Source organism: Aquarana catesbeiana, linkage group LG03 (assembly GCF_042186555.1).
Source record: "Aquarana catesbeiana isolate 2022-GZ linkage group LG03, ASM4218655v1, whole genome shotgun sequence".
Lineage (NCBI taxonomy): Eukaryota > Metazoa > Chordata > Amphibia > Anura > Ranidae > Aquarana > Aquarana catesbeiana.
This window is the reverse complement of record NC_133326.1, coordinates 640,439,081-640,454,771: the sequence shown is the minus strand read 5'-3', so window position 1 is coordinate 640,454,771 and position 15,691 is coordinate 640,439,081. Positions and strand designations below refer to the sequence as shown.

General features: G+C 44.4%; 1 protein-coding gene and 1 long non-coding RNA gene across 3 annotated transcripts in view; one reads left to right on the top strand and one right to left on the bottom strand.

Annotated features, from left to right (window-relative positions):
* Positions 1-8,859, top strand: part of LOC141133272 (uncharacterized) — a 49,332-nt gene extending 40,473 nt beyond the window's left edge. The window contains exons 2-3 of the long non-coding RNA XR_012243033.1: positions 7,990-8,178; positions 8,267-8,859. This is a non-coding gene — a long non-coding RNA (uncharacterized lncRNA). The remainder of the gene's footprint in view (positions 1-7,989; positions 8,179-8,266) is intronic.
* Positions 1-15,691, bottom strand: part of P2RY11 (purinergic receptor P2Y11) — a 142,978-nt gene that overhangs the window by 100,850 nt on the left and 26,437 nt on the right. The gene's annotated exons all lie outside the window — the stretch shown is intronic.

Sequence of the window (15,691 nt, the reverse complement as noted above, 5' to 3'; positions counted from 1 at the left end):
GAGCCGGTTTTTGACAAGTTATTAAAAAAATAGCTCTGAGCTGTCTTCTCCCCCCCCGCTGTCTTTCCCGCTGCTGTCTTCTCCCGCCACCATCTTCTCCCGCACTGTCTTCTTGTGCTATCCTCCCCCCGCTGTCTTCTTCCTCTCCACCGGTTACCCGCTATAAAAAAAAAAGTCGCTCTTCTTCTGTGGCTGTCAGGCATCTCTTATATAGCCATGGTGTGTGGCCATCCGATGACATCACCCGGAGAGCCCGTCCCTTGTGACAACGCTATTTTTTTAATAAAGGACTTTTTTTTACATTTCACAGCTTTTTTGGGGTGAATGGGCAGGGGTACAATGTACCCAATACCTATTCACATGGGGGGGCGGGATCTTGGGGCCCCCTTCTTAACCAGTTGCCGACCGCCGCACGACGATGTACGTCGGCAGAATGGCACGGGCAGGCAAAAGGACTTACAGGTACGTCCTTGCCTGCCCGCGGGTGGGGGGTCCGATCGGACCCCCCCCCGGTGCCTGCGGCGGTCGGCAAATCTCCCCCGGCGATCGGTGGTGAGGGGGAGGCCATCCATTCGTGGCCCCCCCCTCGCGATCGCTCCCAGCCAATGGGATCATTTCCCTGCCTCTGTATTGTACACAGAGGCAGAGGAAATGATGTCATCTCTCCTCGGCTCGGTATTTTCCGTTCCGGGTCGAGGAGAGAAGACTGTAATGTGAGTGCACCAACACACTACACACACAGTAGAACATGCCAGGCACACAAAACACCCCGATCCCCCCCCCGATCGCCCCCCGATCCCCCCCCAATCACCCCCCCCTGTCACAAACTGACACCAAGCAGGTTTTTTTTTTTTTTCTGATTACTGTGTTGGTGTCAGTTTGTGACAGTTACAGTGTTAGGGCAGTGAGTGTTAGGCCCCCTTTAGGTCTAGGATAACCCCCCCTAATAAAGTTTTAACCCCTTGATCACCCCCCGTCACCAGTGTCGCTAAGCGATCATTTTTCTGATCGCTGTATTAGTGTCGCTGGTGACGCTAGTTAGGGACGTAAATATTTAGGTTCGCCGTCAGCGTTTTATAGCGACAGGGACCCCCATATACTATCTAATAAATGTTTTAACCCCTTGATTGCCCCCTAGTTAACCCTTTCACCACTGATCACCGTATAATCGTTACGAGTGACGCTGGTTAGTTCGTTTATTTTTTATAGTGTCAGGGCACCCGCCGTTTATTACCGAATAAAGGTTTAGCCCCCTGATCGCCCGGCGGTGATATGCGTCGCCCCAGGCAGCGTCAGATTAGCGCCAGTACCGCTAACACCCACGCACGCAGCATACGCCTCCCTTAGTGGTATAGTATCTGATCGGATCAATATCTGATCCGTTCAGATCTATACTAGCGTCCCCAGCAGTTTAGGGTTCCCAAAAACGCAGTGTTAGCGGGATCAGCCCAGATACCTGCATTTTGCGCCTCCGCCCGGCCCAGCCCACCCAAGTGCAGTATCGATCGATCACTGTCACTTACAAAACACTAAACGCATAACTGCAGCGTTCGCAGAGTCAGGCCTGATCCCTGCGATCGCTAACAGTTTTTTTGGTAGCGTTTTGGTGAACTGGCAAGCACCAGCCCCAGGCAGCGTCAGGTTAGTGCCAGTAGCGCTAACACCCACGCACGCACCGTACACCTCCCTTAGTGGTATAGTATCTGAACTGATCAATATCTGATCTGATCCGATCAGATCTATACTGGCGTCCCCAGCAGTTTAGGGTTCCCAAAAACGCAGTGTTAGTGGGATCAGCCCAGATACCTGCTAGCACCTGTGTTTTGCCCCTCCGCCCGGCCCAGCCCAGCCCACCCAAGTGCAGTATCGATCGATCACTGTCACTTACAAAACACTAAACGCATAACTGCAGCGTTCGCAGAGTCAGGCCTGATCCCTGCGATCGTTAACAGTTTTTTTGGTAGCGTTTTGGTGAACTGGCAAGCGCCAGCGGCCTAGTACACCCTGGTCGTAGTCAAACCAGCACTGCAGTAACACTTGGTGACGTAGCGAGTCCCATAAGTGCAGTTCAAGCTGGTGAGGTGGCAAGCACAAATAGTGTCCCGCTGCCACCAAGAAGACAAACACAGGCCCGTCGTGCCCATAGTGCCCTTCCTGCTGCATTCGCCAATCCTAATTGGGAACCCACCACTTCTGCAGCGCCCGTACTTCCCCCATTCACATCCCCAACCAAATGCAGTCGGCTGCATGAGAGGCATTTTTATGTCCTCCCGAGTACCCCTACCCAACGAACCCCCCCAAAAAAGATGTTGTGTCTGCAGCAAACGCAGATATAGGCGTGACACCCGCTATTATTGTCCCTTCTGTCCTGACAATCCTGGTCTTTGCATTGGTGAATGTTTTGAACGCTACCATTCACTAGTTGAGTATTAGCGTAGGGTACAGCATTGCACAGACTAGGACACACTTTCACAGGGTCTCCCAAGATGCCATCGCATTTTGAGAGACCCGAACCTGGAACCGGTTACAGTTATAAAAGTTACAGTTACAAAAAAAGTGTAAAAAAAAAAAAACACAAACAAAAATATAAAATAAAAAATAATAGTTGTCGTTTTATTGTTCTCTCTCTATTCTCTCTCTCTCTATTCTCTCTATTGTTCTGCTCTTTTTTACTGTATTCTATTCTGCAATGTTTTATTGTTATTATGTTTTATCATGTTTGCTTTTCAGGTATGCAATTTTTTATACTTTACCGTTTACTGTGCTTTATTGTTAACCATTTTTTTGTCTTCAGGTACACCATTCACGACTTTGAGTGGTTATACCAGAATGATGCTTGCAGGTTTAGGTATCATCTTGGTATCATTCTTTTCAGCCAGCGGTCGGCTTTCATGTAAAAGCAATCCTAGCGGCTAATTAGCCTCTAGACTGCTTTTACAAGCAGTGGGAGAGAATGCCCCCCCCCCCACCGTCTTCCGTGTTTTTCTCTGGCTCTCCTGTCTCAACAGGGAACCTGAGAATGCAGCCGGTGATTCAGCCAGCTGACCATAGAGCTGATCAGAGACCAGAGTGGCTCCAAACATCTCTATGGCCTAAGAAACCGGAAGCTATGAGCATTTTATGACTTAGATTTCGCCGGATGTAAATAGCGCCATTGGGAAATTGGGGAAGCATTTTATCACACCGATCTTGGTGTGGTCAGATGCTTTGAGGGCAGAGGAGAAATCTAGGGTCTAATAGACCCCAATTTTTTCAAAAAAGAGTACCTGTCACTACCTATTGCTATCATAGGGGATATTTACATTCCCTGAGATAACAATAAATGGGGTCATTTGGGGGGGTTTGTGCCATCTGGGCATTTTATGGCCTTCAAAACTGTGATAGGTAGTGAGGAGTAAAATCAAAAATGTACGCCCTTAGAAATCCTGAAGGCAGTGATTGGTTTTCGGGGCCCCGTATGCGGCTAGGCTCCCAAAAAGTCCCACACATGTGGTATCCCCATACTCAGGAGAAGCAGCTAAATGTATTTTGGGGTGCAATTCCACATAGGCCCATGGCCTGTGTGAGCAATATATCATTTAGTGACAACTTTTTGTAATTTTTTTTTTTTTTTTTTGTCATTATTCAATCACTTGGGACAAAAAAAATGAATATTCAATGGGCTCAACATGCCTCTCAGCAATTTCCTTGGGGTGTCTACTTTCCAAAATGGGGTCATTTGTGGGGGTTTTGTACTGCCCTGCCATTTTAGCACCTCAAGAAACGACATAGGCAGTCATAAATTAAAGGCTGTGTAAATTCCAGAAAATGTACCCTAGTTTGTAGGCGCTATAACTTTTGCGCAAACCAATAAATATACGCTTATTGACATTTTTTTTACCAAAGACATGTGGCCAAATACATTTTGGCCTAAATGTATGACTAAAATTGAGTTTATTGGATTTTTTTTAGAACAAAAAGTAGAAAATATCATTTTTTTTCAAAATTTTCGGTGTATAGCGCAAAAAATAAAAACGGCAGAGGTGATCAAATACCATCAAAAGAAAGCTCTATTTGTGGGAAGAAAAGGACGCAAATTTCGTTTGGGTACAGCATTGCATGACCGCGCAATTAGCAGTTAAAGCGACGCAGTGCCAAATTGGAAAAAGTGCTCTGGTCAGGAAGGGGGTAAATCCTTCCGGGGCTGAAGTGGTTAAAGGGGGCTTCCAGATTCTGATAAGCCCCCCGCCCGCAGACCCCGACAGCCACCGGCCAGGGTTGCCAGGCAGAGCCCCCCAAAGCACCCACCCCCCCCATGTTGAGGGCATGCGGCCTGGTATGGTTCAGGGAGGGTGCTCGCTTTTCCCCTCTTTCCTGACCTGCATGCTCGGATAAGGGTTTGGTATGGATTGTGGGGGGGGCCCACGCCATTTAAAAAAAAAAAAATTGCCATGGGGGGTCCCCTCCGAATCCATATAAGACCCAAAGGGCCTGGTATGGACCCCACGCCATTTTTTTTGCGAATTTTCTTTTTCTGGCAATTGTTTTTAGTTTACATTCAGCTGTCAGCAGGGAATCCCGCTGACAGCTGATGATTCATTGGTTGTTAAGTACGTAGTGGCCCCCTGCTTAGCAACCAGTTATGTACAGTGTTAAAATAAACACTACAAAATGCAAAACACATCACAAAATTGCATCACAAACACAACACTTGCATTTCTAGTGCGATTCCATTGAAGTCTATTACACGCAAAATGCAGAAAAAAGTCCTCGACCCTTTTCAAAAATGCACGAAAACACATAGATGTGAACTTGTACCAAAGGAAACCACGTTAAATGGACTGTAGTGTGTTACTGCAAACTGCAAAACACATTAAAAAACACATAGATATGAACCTAGGGTTAATAGATAGTGCAGCCACAGTTTTACCCCCCTTCCACCTTAAGGCTGGCTTCACACTGCTTCCGTATGCGGCTCGCAGAAGGGGTCCGGTGCGTCCCTGTTCTCCGTTTCCGGGACAATCAGGGCCAAATTTTTTGCCTGAATTCGGCCCTGAAACGGAGCCAAAGATGCACAGGACTCCTGTGCAAGCCGCTCTGCAGCTGCCCCGGAGATGTGTGAATCGGCTCCATAGAGAGTCGGTCACAATCTTCTGTCATGCGAATTGGATATGGGGAAACCCACACCCAATTCGCACTAGTGTGAACACAGCCTAAGTCTAAAATACAACTAGTAGGGGCTGTTCACATGCTGCGGCCGAGATGTTCTGCATCACCGCGCCACAGCAAACTAAACGCATTGAGTTGACAGGCAGCAGCACCTGTTAAACTTGGCCATTCAAGTCAATGGAGCCAAGGGTGTTTTAGCCAAACACTTGGATTACAACTGTGGTGCATTTGCCCCATTGTAAATGGCTGTTCTGCACAAAAAAAGGGGGGGGGGGGCATGCAGGAGGCAGTATGATTGTCTCCTGAACACCTGACAACAGCTGCTTAGCTACACTCCGAAAAGCCATCTACCATGAATTGCTTTTCAGAGCAAGGGCTAGTGTGAAGATAGCAGGGCGGGGACAAGGTGTGGGCAGAAGGAACGGCTGCCCTGGGAGCAGAGTGTATTGTAGGAATTGGGGTTGCCACAAGTTCCTTCTACTATAAGGCTGACAGAGTCAATACTACTGTCAGCCCAATGCTTAAAGCGGCAAGAAGAGGAGGAAAGAGCCAGGTGGAGGTGCGAGCTGTGCTCTCTCTCCCCCTCCTCCTCATAAGCTTGCACATAATGATGGGGGGCATTTTGGCATCTTTGCCCTGGGCACTGGTTGATCTTGTCCCAACACTGAAAGATAGCCTTATGGTTCAGGTAGCTTGTTGGCATGTAGACTCTTAAGCATATAAGGGGGTTGTGACCTGTCCACGCTGTTTTAACAGAGAGCACCAACATGCCTCCATCCCAATAAATACAAAGAAATAGGAGAATAGAAGCGGGACTTTGCATGAGGCATGTGGGTGAGTGTGTTGGACTGAATGGAGTGTGTTGGTGGTATTAATAATAAAAAAAAGATGTGATCTCCACAACTGGTAGTGTAACATAATCATGGTATAAAAAGTTTTAATGACATAGGTACTTGAGCCACATACAATCATACAGGTACATATTTGAGACCATAATAAAACATGTTGACACCAGTATATAAAACAACTGTTACACTACCAGTTGTGGAGATTACATCTATTTTTTATTATTAATACCACCAACACACTCCATTCAGTCCAACACACTCACCCACATGCCTCATGCAAAGTCCCGCTTCTATTCTCCTATTTCTTTGTATTTATTGGGATGGAGGCATGTTGGTGCTCTCTGTTAAAACAGCGTGGACAGGTCACAACCCCCTTTTGATGCATGATAACCATGGTGGAAGACACCCACTTTTTGTGACCTGATCATTCCACCTATCCATGCCCACATACACTCAACAATATCTACCCTTCAGTCATGCCTTGTTTTCTTGCCCCACTCCTCACCTTACTGTTTACCAGTTATACTGCTATTTTGTTTCTTCCCCCTGTTTTTCTTCTCCTTTTCTCTTTTTCTCTTCCTTTTCTTGTTATATCATATACCATTCTATAGAGACCTATGGTCCTCCTCTTGTTTATTGACTGATCTCAATGCAAGAGTCTTATAAATATTCAATCCTCTTTATATATCTCTTTATTCTTTGTAATTGCATTTTGCATATTGATCCCATACAGCACTAATCATTAGCATTAGTCTCTGATCAATTTATTGTCCTATATTTTTCCCTTCTTTCCTTTATAATACACTGTTTCAACACAGTACAACACCATTTTGCTTTCTGTTTGTTCCCTATGCTATAGTTATACTCCTATTATCGCTACATATATGTTTACTACTTGCAACTATTTTCCTCCGGCTTCGGTCTTACTACTCCTCCTCAGCCTAATCTACACTGATACTTAGGACTAAAACTTCTTTCGCTTTTTTTCTCTTTTTGTTTATTTTGTTCTCCTTTAGTCAAACAATTACTGATTCAATTCAGGGCTAAAGTTTTTGTTAATTTTTGTTTTTTGTTTTTTCTTTAGCCAGACAAATAACTGATTCAATTCAGGGCTAAAGCTCTTTACTTTTATTTATTTTTGTTGCTTTTCTTTAGTCAGACAAATACTGATTTAATTCAGGGCTAAAGTTGTTTATATCTTATACTTCCTTGCACAGTACCTGTATTCTGTGCAATGACTATATATGTTACTTCATTGCTTTCTTTGCCATATTGACTCTATTCAAGGCAAAGAAAAGCCTGCTGTTGCTTTTGCTTTTGTACTCATTCCTGATTTGCTTTGGTTCTCTCTCTTTCTCTCATCTCCCACATTTGTTATCTTTTGACTTTCCATACACCTGTGACGCTGGGATCTGTCCTGTCTACTCCCCGGGGTTGCAACGCGCCCAGCCCAGGATCCACCACTCTCATGTTTATGATGTGGGCGGGCCCTGGCCTCGGCGCATCGGTGTCATGCTCCCTACGCCCCGCCTGCGGCATCTATGCCGCCGCATACGGGACGCACAGTGGTTTTCCATCTCTGGGCTCAGGCGCTGTACGGGCTGACGGGTGGCCACATTGATTGGCTATCCCTCCCCTCCCCCTTCCGCATCATCACGCCCGCGCACGACGTTGGTGTGAGCGCGCCTCCGACCTGCAGCAATATATGGCGGTCTGTGGCCGGGCAGCCTGCGATCCCGTCATGTATGCTAGACATCTGGTTCGGCTTGGCACTCATCACACAGGTATATCCCTTACACCCTGTTACACTGGTTCATCTATCACAACAATGGCCTCACTGCCGCATACACTCCTTATCCTACCCACTACTCTTACACTTGCTATGTCCCAGTTTCTCTTCACACATCCATGGCCATGCAATGCTCTTTCTTCTCACTTCATTTTCAGCACTCCCACTGGATCAGCTCACACTATTTTCTATTGTTTTCCCCAGCTCACCCACACTCTCCTGCCTTACCAGATGTCCCTGCCTGCCGGTCTCCATGGGTGCCTGTGCCACTTGGGCTACCGCGGCTGACGGTTCTTTGGGGTGTGTTTTCTGCCTCAACCCCGGGGGAGACTCTATGGACCCAGACCAATACCGTATGTAATATAGTGATCATCACTTACGAATGCATAACGTGTGAGTATACAGAAAATTATATTTTCAGTATATTTTTTTCACAAACATCTGTCCACACATTAATAGATACTTTATTGTTTTCACACAGTTACATAGCATCAGACTCCTGACGATTGGTTTCAAGCCAAGAAACGCGTTGAGTTTAGATCTATTGATGCATCTATATACTGTACAATGTATATGTTTTCCTGTATCCGTACAACCAATACATGAACCTTGCCTGTTTTATATACTGGTGTCAACATGTTTTATTATGGTCTCAAATATGTACCTGTATGATTGTATGTGGCTCAAGTACCTATGTCATTAAAACTTTTTATACCATGATTATGTTACACTACCAGTTGTGGAGATTACATCTATTTTTTATTATTAATACCACCAACACACTCCATTCAGTCCAACACACTCACCCACATGCCTCATGCAAAGTCCCGCTTCTATTCTCCTATTTCTTGGTACTCTTAAGCATATGTTTCTTGTAGGTCCAACCCCAGCCACTCCTGACCACTATCTTGCTGCAAGCTGAAGAGCAGGGACTTGGTGACACCTAACAGCCATCCTCCCATTCTGTACTGGTGCTGCTCTGCCCATCCATGCCACTTATCCAAGCCAGCATTCCCTCTGGAGCGGCATGGCGCGATGATTACTTGCACTATGCGCCACCCACGGCTTCCACTCTGCGCCTGTACCATTGGCCATGTTCGTGTGGCGGAAATCGATTCACCGCCTATGGTATTTCATGAGCCCCATGCCGTCTTTTCCCCCTCTCCTCTCCTTTTCCTCCTCCCTTCTTCTCTTCCCTCCCCTTTTTCTCCCTTCCCTTCCTGCTCCGATTCTTAACAATCTTGTCTCTAATTTCAGACGTTTATATATGTATCTCCTGAGGAAGCAAGCATTGTCTCACAAAACGCATAGAGAAATGTATCATATATACATTTACACCCTGGACTGTCAGTTATACCTTGATTTATGTAAGTATGGAAGTCCCTGCATATGTGTATATACCTATGTCTACCAGAATAACTTTTTGTATCAAAAGTGTTCAAATGCTCAATAAATTTTGTAAATTTTTGACCTCGTGGTTTGTGTCTCACAAAGTCTCCTAGGCATTCTTCTCTTTGTATATATACATATCTGGACTGAGACACTCTCATGCCCCACATATGCCAGTTTTCTTTTATGAGCATTCCTGTTTAGTCTGCTGGCCTGGAAGCCTCTGATCCCTGGCACATAACAGGAGGAAAGTGCAATATCACCTGGCAATACATCCCCAGCCTAAGCTCACACTATGTGCCTCGATTTCCACTGATCACAGCTACTTGTTAGCTTTTTCTTGCATACCTCTCCACTTTGGACTTTTTTTTCTCCCTTACCTTTTCTGCTTGCTGTCTGATGCGGGTAGGGGGAGGCTCCACTGCACCATTGGGTGTCCTTTGGGTGATACTGCAGTATCATTGTATTACCAGTTTTTCGAAAAGCCAGTGGTGAATGTGCCCCTGAAGTGGCAGTTCAGGGGTGCCGTATAGTCACGGTGTGAAAGCACTTGATTTTATGGCCCCATGGTCACTTTCACCACAACACACGTTTTTCGCACCTGCCTCTTGGGCCGGGCCTTTTGGCTAGGACCAGGGGAAATTTTTATGCCTGGCCGGAGGGCCGGCCATTGTATAGCACAATGGCCACTTTCACTCTCCCATCTCACTATCTTCCCCACTCTTTCTTTTACCCCTGTTTGTCACCTTTTTGTCTAATTTTGGTTGTCTTTGTATACACGTTTTGTCACTGTGTGGCGAGTAGGGTGTGGGTCCTCGGGCCTACTCTGAAAGTCTTGGGAGGGGGTGGACATAGGCCTTTTGGCTTGGTTCGCCCTCTCCTTTGAGGGGTCTCCCTTCGGGGGAGCCCCACTGTACTTGGGTCGGTCTGCTTCGGCAGACCTTCCAGTTGTGGGGGTCCGCCTGGTTTCGGCCAGATGGACCCTTTGTCTGAGTACCTCAGTCCCTGTCTGGAGCCTAACGCCCCGGGGGATCAGGGTAAGGTCCTTCCCTAGTGGAGGACTCTGTACACCCGTTGCACGTTTTTGTGTTTCACTCTCTATGTGTGGGCACTTTTTTTTGGCACCGGATGGAAGTTTTTGAGGTGTGTTTTGCACACCACTGGCTTTTCGATAGAGTGAACAACGAGAAAAAAAAAAAAAAAAAAAACAGTTTTATTATGATGCCTCAAATGTGGCATTCAGAAGAAAAGTAAACTAATAATATACACTGTGTTCATTTAAAGAAATGGGAAATATTTCATCTTATATGGGGTGTGTTGGATATTGTGTAGGGGTCGCTGGGGACTTAGTGGACTACCAGTTGGTGATACGAAATAATGAGTGGGAAAAATGAAGGTGCTGTCATGGAATGTGAGGGGGTTGGGTGATAGGAGAAAGAGACAGGCAGTTCTTGAAGCAACTGAGTTTTATAAACCTGCAATAATATTTTTACAAGAGACAAACCTTGAACGAGAGGATACAACGCTTTTTGAAAGATCTAGATTTGCATAACGTGTTATTCACGTGTTATACTGTACCTACTCTCGAGGTGTTAGCATACTGATCTACCATTCTGTACGGTTTTCGTGCAGAGCGAGTATTATTGATCCAGAGGGCCGTTACATTATACTTTGGTAGTGAAGTATGATACAGGTAGTATTCAGAATATATTTGTTGATTTCTACACCTTACTTTATGAATCAAAGGTGGAGAAGTCAATGAACCACGTAAAACAATTCATGGACAAATTTGTTTTTCCAAAACTTAAATTAGAAGAAAGAGACTTTCTCAATAGCCCTATATCCCTGGAAGAGCTAAAACAAGCAGTTTCACAAGCTCACAATAATAAAGCTCCCGGGATGGCCGGACTACCGATGGAAATATATAAAAAATTTGGTAAGATTCTGTTGCCAGAATTATTAGAAGTACTAAACAATGCTTTTCAGAAACAAAGACTTCCAGAGTCAATGCAGGAAACGATAATTATAGTAATTCCAAAACAGGGTAAGGATCCAACGTTGCCTGAGTCTTATCGCCCTATTTCCCTCCTCACCTCAGATGTTAAGATATTGGCCCGGGTTCTTGCAAATAGATTATCATGCTATATTAAAATTTTGATCCATGAGGACCAAACAGGTTTTATTCCAAGAGCAGCATCAACAAATATTTGTAGACTTTTTTTTTAAATATGCAGCTCCCCATGGAAAATACAGGATCTAGAGCAATACTGTGTCTGGATGCCCAAAAAGCCTTCGATATGGTGGAGTAGGAATATCTATGGGCCATATTGGAGGCTTTTGGCATAGGCCCGGGATTTTTAAAGTGGGTCAAAATGCTATATAGGGAAACAAAAGCAAGAGTAAGAATTAACAATACATTATCAAGTTCGTTCAATTTTTATAGAGGGACAATGCCCCCTGTCCCCATTATTGTTTGCAATAGCAGTGGAACCTCTTGCCCTTGCGATTAGACAATCAGTGGAATTAGTCGGGTTCTGACGAGCAGGAAGAGAGAATAAAGTGGCCCTTTATGCAGATGATGCTCTTATTTTCCTGGGGAATACCTCATTCAAGTCATTATCGGAACCTATGAGCCTCATCTCCATATTTGGGCGAATCTCGGGCTTCCAGATTAACTGGGATAAGTCTGAACTACTACCATGAGTTAAAAGTCCCTTTATTAAATCACGAGTCTCAAATTCAAATTAAGCATACAGTGAGATATTTGGGGAAAGAGGTATCACAGAATGTAAAAGATTATATTAACCACTTCACCCCCAGGAAGAATTTACCCCCTTCCTGACCAGAGCACTTTTTGCGATTCGGCACTGCGCCGCTTTAACTGACAATTGCGCAGTCGTGCGACGTTGTACCCAAACAAAATTGACGTCCTTTTTTCCCACAAATAGAGCTTTCTTTTGATGGTATTTGATCGCCTCTGCGTTTTGTTTTTTTTTTGCGCTATAAACAAAAATCAATTTTGAAAAAAGCACATTTTTTTTTACTTTTTGCTATAATAAATATCCCCCAAAAATATATAAAAAAAACGATTTTTTTCCTCAGTTTAGGCCAATATGTATTCTTCTACATATTTTTGGTAAAAAAAAAATCACAATAAGCGTATATTAATTGGTTTGCGCAAAAGTTATAGCGTCTACAAAATAGGGGATAGATTTATAGCATTTTTATAATTTTTTTTTACTAGCAATGGTGGCGATCTGCGATTTTTTTCATGACTGCGACATTATGGCGGACACATCGGACAATTTTGACACATTTTTGGAACCATTGGCATTAATACAGCGATCAGTGCGATTAAAAATTGATTACTGTAAAAATGTCAATGGCAGTGAAGGGGTTAACACTAGGGGGTGGTGAAGGGGTTAACTGTGTTCCCTGGGGGGTGATTCTAACTGAAGGGGGAGGGGACTAACTAGAGGGAGTGACGGATCGTGGTTCCTAGCTAATAGGAACACACGATCTGTCACTCCTGTCAGAACAGAACAGGGAAGTGTGTGTTTACACACACTCGCCCCTGTTCTGTGTCTCCTGGTCACGATCACTCATGGCCGGCGGTCATCGCGACCGTCGGCCACGAGCATCGGCACCCCCGCTGTGCAGCGAGAGTATTAAAGATTAAGGTATTAAAGATCCAGAGATAGGTAGAGCAAATCTTGTTAAAATGATTTGGACCCCACAATTACTTTACGTGTTTAATAATTCAAACGTGTGGATCACAGTATTTTGGTTTAGAAAAATAGAATCCCTCTTTAGAGAACTTATTTGGAAGAAAAAACAACCACGCATAAAGTTAACAACATTAATGTTAAATAAAGAAGCTAGTGGATTGACGATTCCCGACCCAAAAAGTTACTTCTTAGCTTCACAAATACAACATTTTTTTTGGATGGGCAGTAATATCAAGCTCTGATTCTATACAGAGTCTGCTATTATCAGTATATCCAGATTACCCATTGATTTCCTTATTGGAGACGAGAAACCAACTGTCTAACAAAGGATTTATTACGGGTTAATTATTTGACAAGGTATGACAAGAATTGAGAATAATCACGGAAATAAAAGGTTATATGGTATACACCCCTATATGGAAAAAATAGTAGTTATGGGGAGCGGATGAAACTGGAAGGGTCTGAGATATGGAGGCTCAAGGGACTAAGGTATATGACACAGCTATTCCAGGATGAAGTGATAAAAACCTTTACTGAACTAAGAAATTAATATAATATCCCAAACCAAAGATTCTTTCAATTCTTACAGCTTAGGCATGCATTACAAGCACATGGCCGATTGATTGAAATTAAATTTAATAAATCTGAGGTAATAGCCTTGCTGGAAAAGACAGAAAGGAAAAGGGTTTGATTTTACAAATATATGATATACTATATGATAAATTTGAAGGAACAGTGGATGTACCAGCAAGGTCTTGTGATATAGGGCCAATCTCAGATGAACAATGGGCATCGGCACTGTCGGTAACACCCCTGTCATCCCTATCCCCAACACAAAATCTAACACAATTATTTATACTACACAGGGCTCAATATACACCAGAGAATTTATTTAAATGGAAATGCAGAGATACAGCCCAATGTCCCAGATGTAAAGGGAGCCCTGCTAACTTGATCCATATGTTATGGAGGTGCTCCAAACTCCACCACTACTAGTATGAAGTGGTATTAATGATTAATAGCACTTTTGGGACCAGGTTGTCTCCAGAACCGGGAGTATGCCTTTTGTGTATCCTGAAAAAATGGGGAATACCGGGGGAATATAGGATATCAATAAGTAGGGGCCTGTTTCAGGCTTGTAAGCTTATTTTTATATTCTTTATTTTATTATAAATTTATCATCAAGAAAAAACATTAATAAAAACAACAATCAACATTCTATATCTCATTTCTTATTTAACCACTTGCCGACCGCGCTATAGCCAAATGACAGCTGTAGCGTGGTCGGATAACTTTGGGAGGGTGTACTATGACGTCTTTCCAGAATCCCGCTCTCGCATGCCCTCTGGGGCCTGAACCTGAGAACATCCATGACCGCCGGGTCCAGAAGACTCGGCGCATCACAGATCACGGTAAACGGCCGCTGATAGTGGCCGTTTACCACGTGATCGCTCCATCAAATGACAAAGTGATCACTTGTAAATAAAGCGGCGTCACGTCCGGTTCATCTCTCCCCTCCCCGTACCTACTGGTACAGTGCGAGGGGAGAGGGGAGAGGGGAGAGAGGAGAGATCAGTGGCAGCAGCGCAGTGGGCTGGATGTGTAGTGCCAACAGCACTGATATGTGCCCATTCCAGCCATCCATCCATACCCAGTCATGCTCAGCATACCCATCCATACTCAACATACTCATCCATCTATTCTCACCCATCCATACTCAGCATACCCATCCATACTCAGCATACTCATCCATCCATCCATGCTCAGCCATCCATACTCAGCATACCAATCCATACTCAGCATACGCATCCATCCATCAATGCTCACCCATCCATACTCAGCATACTCAGCCATCCATGCTCAGCATACCCATCCATACTCATCCATCTATCCTCATCCATACTCAGCATACTCAGCATTCAGCGTTATATGTCAGCAGATACCAGTATAGTGGAAGATGGACATGGCAGCCCTAAGCAAGGGATTGTGTTACGAACAGGAGCCATTAGGCAGAAAATACTGGAGGAGGAGAATAAGGCAGTGAAATTAAATGACTCAGCCCCTAACCAGCCAAGAAGTAACGGGAATAATCCCCAGGGAGGTATTAAAGCACAAACGGGATGCTGAAGAAGAGATGAGGAGGTGACTCATTAATGGAGGAAAGCCCACAATTTACGGAAATTCAGGAGGGTGCCCCGCAAATTAAAGAGATGCTGGCGGAGATGCTAGTAAAAATGGAGATATCGTTAAAAGTAGTTATTGCCGCAATAAGGTCAGATATTGGGCAAGTCTTGGGAGGGGTAGAAGAGATAGAGGGAAGAGTGGACGATTACGATCAGATTGGAAGAGATAAATGGACAAATGAAATCCCTGCAGAGAATAAATAGAGCGCTTCTTTACAAGCTGCAGGACCAAGAGAATCGAAACAGACATAAAAACTTGCGAATAAAAGGCCTCCCAGAGAAGCAGAGTAACGCAGGAACTGTTTAACCCCTTATTGGAGAGAGAAACGGCAGAGATACTGAAGATTGATAGAGTGCATAGGATCACAAGATACCACATCCAAAGGACAGAAAACCCAAGAGATGTGATAGTAAGGTTTCACTATGCTGAAGAGAAATCTAAAATCATGGAGAAAAATGCGGAACTCAGCAGGAATCTCCTATGAAGGAGTTGAGCTACAGATTTTTTCAGATTTATCCACAGAGACTTTAATGAGAAGGAGACTTCTTAAACCCCTAACTGAACAATTGAGGATATCGAATATATCATATCAATGGGGATTTCCA